Source organism: Balaenoptera physalus (genome assembly GCF_965194825.1).
Source record: "Balaenoptera physalus genome assembly, chromosome: 2".
Classification (NCBI taxonomy): domain Eukaryota; kingdom Metazoa; phylum Chordata; class Mammalia; order Artiodactyla; family Balaenopteridae; genus Balaenoptera; species Balaenoptera physalus.
The window spans coordinates 70,062,132-70,067,883 of NC_138883.1; the positions used below are offsets into that span (position 1 = coordinate 70,062,132).

Genomic DNA, 5,752 nt, shown 5'->3' on the forward strand with positions numbered 1-5,752 from the left:
CACAACATAGCACACACACACCAGTGAACAGCTCCAGTAGAGGACTACTCAGTGGCTCCTCTCCCAGTGGGAGCACTCCAATCCTGCCCACCTTGCATCATATCTCAGAAGCGCAGCTCAGAAACAAATCTGGGGGCTTCTACTCCAACAAGTAGGGAGTAGACCCTGTCCCTGACAGGGCAGTGACAACCACAGAGCAAAGAGGAGGCCCCGCTCAATATCCAGTGCAGCTCTGGTCACCACAACACCAGTCACATCTCCTATCAGGGAAAGGATGGACAGCATGTACTGAGGAAAGAGGCGGCAGCCATCCATACTAAAAACTGCTTTTGCACCAAAAGATTTTAAACCCACACAGGCTACACAGGGATGTTCCCACATAAAAATAGTCCCCTAAGACCACAGTAGATAATGGTTTCTCCTAAACTCATAGAACAAGAGAAATATATGTAAAATTAAGAAGCAGAGGAACCACTCCCAATTAAAAGAGCAAGAGAATTCCCCTAAAAGAGCAAACAATGAAACAGACCTCTTCAGTCTAATGGACACTGAGTTCAAAAAGGAGATAATGAAAATACTGAAGGAATTAAGAAAGGCTATCAACAGAAATGCAGATGACTGTAAAAAGGAACTAGAAACTATAAGGAGGAACAAATAAAAATTAGAAAATTTATTTGCAGAGATGAAAGCTGAACTAAAGGCAATGAATAGCGGGATGAACAATGCAAAAGAATGAATAAGTGATCTGGAAGACAGAATAATGGAAATCACCCAATCAGAACAGCAGACAGAAAGCCAAATGAAAAAAAATGAAAGCAATATAAAAGACATATGGGATAACATAAACTGTGCCAATCTACCCATAATAAGGATTCCAGAAGGAAAAGAAAGAGAAAAGGAGATTGAAAATGTATTTGAAGAAATTATGGCTGAAAACTTCCCAAACCTAAAGAAGGAAACAGATATCCAGATACAGGAAGCACAGAGGGTTCCAAACCAGATAAACCCAAACCAACCTACACCAAGACATATTTTAATTAAAATGGCAAATTTTAAAGATAAAGAGGATTCTAAAGGTAGCAAGAGAAAAACAAGTGTTAATTACAAAACAAGATAGTAGAAATGTTGAAAGTGAGAAGATACAAGCCCTTAGCTCTCATGATCTCATTCTTTGTACAATATTTGATAAACAATGTCAGAAGAAGAAATGGTTGAATAATTCATGACACATTGACATCATAGAATATTCCATCCATTATACAGAATGACAGAGTGCTATATCACTGACTGTAGGATTCTACCTAAATATTTTTAGTAAGAAAAACTTTGAAGGATTTTACTTAAATATTTTCAAAATTTAACACCAACATATATAAAGTAAATATTATCACACCTAAACAGAGAAATGGACAGCAATACAGTAAGAGTAGGGGAATGTAATACCCAATTTTAACAGTGGATAGATCATCCAGGAAAAAAATCAATGAAAAATATTGACCTTAAATGACATTTTAGACCAATTAACATATATATATACAAAAAATTCCATACAAAAGCAACAGAATACACAGTCTTCTCATGCACATATGGACTATTCTCTAGGAAAGATTGTATGTTAGGCCACAAAACAAGTCTTAATAAATTTAAGAAGATTAAAATCATATCAAGCATTTTTTCCAACTAAATGGCATGAAACTAGAAATCAATCCTTCTCAAACTCTTGCAAATAATTGAAGAGGAAGAAACACTTCCAAATGCATTTTATAAGGCCAGCATTACCCTGATAACAAAATTAGAGAAGTATGCCATATGAAAGTTACAGGCCAATATCCATGATGAACACAGATGCAAAAATTCTCGATAAACATTATCAAACTGAATTCAACAATATATTAAAAGGATCATACACCATGATCCAGTGGGATTTATTCCACGGATAAAAGGATAGTTCGACATCCACCAATCAATCAATGTGATACACCACATTAACAAAATTAAAGATAAAAATCATATGATCATTTCAATAGATGCAGAAAAAGCATCTGACAAAATTAAACATGCTTTCATGGTAAAAATTCTCAACAAACTAGGAATAAAAGAAATTACCTCAACATAAGTAAGGTCATATATGATAAGTACACAGCTATTTAGTGATGACAAGCCAAAAGCTTTTCCTCTAAGATCAGGAACAAGATAAGTGTGGCCACTATCACCATTTATATTATACACAGTACTAGAAATCCTACTCAGAGCAATTAGGCAGGAAGAAAGAAATAAAAAGCATGAAAATCAGAGAGGAGGAAGTACAACTGTCACTATTTGCAGATGGCATGATCTGATATATAGAGAACCCTAAAGACCCTACCAAAAAACTGTTAGAACTAATAAATCAATTCAGTAAGTTGTGGGATACAAAAGCCATATAAAAAAGTGTTGCATTTCTACACACTAATATCAAATTATCAGGAGGAGAAATCAAGAAAATTTTCCCATTTACAGTTGCACCCAAAAGAGTGAAACACCTAGGAATGAATTTTACCAAGATGAGGAAAGACCTGTACTCTGAAAACTATAGCCCCTTAATGAAAAAAGATATTGAAGAAGACATAAGTAAATTTAAAGCTATTTTAAGCTCATGCACTGGCAGACTTAATATGGTACAAATTTGTATACTACCCAAAGAAATCTACAGATTCAATGCAATCCCTATAAAAATTTCAATGGTATTTTTCACCAATACAGAACAATTTTTAAATTTGTATGGAACCACAAGAACCTCAAATAGACAAACCAATCTTGAGATAGAAGAACAAGACTGGAGGTATCACACTATCTGATTGCAAAGTGTATTGTAAAGCTTTAGTAATCAAAACAGTGTGGTGTTGGCATAAAAACAGAAACATAAATCAAAGTAAGAGTAGAGAGCCCAGAAATAAAACCAGACATGTATGGTCAATTAATTTATGACAAAAGGCCAATAATATACCAGAAAGAACAGTCTGTTCAATAAATTGTGCTTGAAAAACTGGACATCCATATGCAAGAGAATGAAACTAGACCACTGTCTTACACTGTAGACAAAAATAAACTCAAAATGGATTAAAGACTTGAACATAAGACCTGAAACCATAAAACTCCTAGGTGAAAAAATAGATGGTAAACTTCTTGACATTGGCCTTGGCGATGATTTTTTGGTTTAACAATGAAAGCAAAGTGACAAAAGCAAAAATAAATAAGTGGGACTATATCAAACTATAAACCTGCACAGCAAAGGAAACCATCAACAAATTGAAAGGCAACCTATGACAGGGAGAAAATGTGTGCAAATCATATATCTGATAAAGGGTTAATATTCAACATTTATAAAGGACTCATACAGCTCAATAGTAAAAAAGAAAAAAAAATCTGATTAAAAAATGTGCAAAGCATCTGAATAGACATTTTTCCAAGGGTAATATACAGATGACAGATACATGAAAAGGTGTTCAACATCACTAATCATCAGGTAGATGTAAATCAAAACCACAATGAGATATCACCTCTCACCTGTTAGGATGGCTATTATCAAAAAGACAAGGGATAGATGCACCACGGCTTTAGTAGGGACCACTCATCTCTACAGGTCTGAGCCTCGCCAGACCATCCCCCAGGAGACCGTTGCAGTCGGCCAGCCCCTGCTCTTTGGTAACCATGTGTGACCGAAAGGCCATGATCAAAAATGCCGATATGTCAGAGGAGATGCAACAGGACTCGGTGGAGTGTGCTACTCAGGCATTGGAGAAGTATAATATAGAGAAGGACATTGCGGCCCATATCAAGGAGTTTGACAAGAAGTACAACCCCACCTGGCACTGCATCGTGGGAAGGAACTTCGGTAGTTACGTGACACATGAAACCAAACACTTCGTCTACTTCTACCTGGGCCAAGTGGCCATTCTCCTGTTCAAATCTGGTTAAAAGCATGGACTGTGCCACACACCCAGTGATCCATCCAAAAACAAGGACTGCAGTCTAAATTCCAAATACCAGAGACTGAAGTCTTCAGCCTTGCCTAAGGGAACACCTCGATCTTTATTGTGTTGTTTTGTACAGGGCATTCTCTATACTAGTTTGTTGTGGTTATAAAGCAATTAGCAAAACAGCTTACATTTGTATTTATTTTCTATTGCATACCTCTCTGCCCCATGTTTTTTCTCTTCAAAATCCATTCCTTTAAAGAAATAAATGTGTTGGAGAAGTGTGCGTTAATAACGATTTGTTCAAATAATCTAGGGTTGAAGATGGCCTATTGTTTGATCTTGGGTAGCTTGGTGGGGGTGATTCCTTGAAGTTTCTGTGGGGTATAATAGACTAGCCTATTCAACACTCTTGAGTTTCATTCTTGCCCATCCTGCTACTGTTATGCATGGAAGAATACTACTCAGAAGTGCACGTTGAGAAATGCATGGCAGAGAAACTACTGAATTAACTCTTACTCCTAATCTGATGCTTTCCTTAAGTGCTCATTTTGTTAAAAGATACTGCTATAGAGTGTTCTGGGCCTTAGGCCTCAAGTGGTGATGAATGTATAGTAGTTCCATGGTTGTAAAATGGAAATAAGCTAATAAGAAAGTTGGGCTCTAGACTAATTTCCCCTCCCCTGCCTTGGCCAAAGTATACTCTAAAGATTAAAGGTGGTCTTAAAAAGGGAAAACTTTTGAGGCAGCCCTCCATGTGATTCTAATAAAGTCGGCAGGAATTTAAACTTAAAAAAAAAAAAAAAAAAAGACAAGGAATGACTGGTGTCAGCAAGGATGTGGAGAAAAGGGGATTCTTGTGCCCTGCTGGTAGGAGTATAAATTATGCAACTATTATGAAAAACAGCATGGAAGTTCCTCGAAATTTAGAGAGAATTACCACATGATTCAGCAAATCTACTTCTGGGTATTTATTCTAAGAATACAAAACACTAACTTAAAAGATGCTCTCCTCTGTGTTTATTGCAGAATTATTTACAATAGCCAAGACATGGAAGCAATCTAAATGTCCATCCATGGATGAATGGATAACAATGTATATATATACAAAGGAATATTATTCTGCTACAAAAATTTAATGAAATCTTGCCACTTGTGACCACATGGATAGATCTTGAGTGCATTATGCTAAGTGAAATAAGCAAGACAGAGAGATCTCACTTATATGTGGAATCTAAAAATAAATAAATAAATAATAAGCTCATAGATACAGAGAACACATTGGTGGTTGCCTGAGGTGGGGGGTTGGGCGTGTTGGGGCAAAGTGGGTGAAGATGGTCAAAAGTACAAACTTCCAGTTATAAAATAAATATGTCACTGGGATGTAATGTACAGCATGGTGGCCATAGTTAATAATACTATATTGCATATTTGAAAGTTGCTAAGAAAGTAGATCTTAAAAGTTCTCATCACAAGGAAAAAAGTGTGTAACTATGTATGGTGAAGGATGTTAACTAGACTTGTGGTGACTATTTCAATATATATGTGTGTGTGTGTGTATGTGTGTATATATATATATATATATACACACACACACCAAATCATGTTATACAACTGAAACTAATACATGTTATATGTCAATTATATCTCAATAAAAATGAAAGTAATTAATATTTAATGTAACTATGACTCTGGATGGATTTAGTTTTGTTTTCTCTTTGGCCCCTTGTGGTTTTTGTCATCCTCTATTTTGTTGATATTTTCAAAAAAAAACTGGCTTTGCAAATTTTCTCTAT

General features: G+C 35.7%; 1 pseudogene across 1 annotated transcript; it reads left to right on the forward strand.

Moving 5' to 3' along the window:
* Window positions 1-3,551: 3,551 nt before the first annotated feature.
* On the forward strand, window positions 3,552-4,643 carry LOC309656121 (dynein light chain 1, cytoplasmic pseudogene; annotated as a pseudogene). The gene has a single exon. The product of its transcript is annotated as a dynein light chain 1, cytoplasmic pseudogene (transcript).
* Window positions 4,644-5,752: the final 1,109 nt, after the last annotated feature.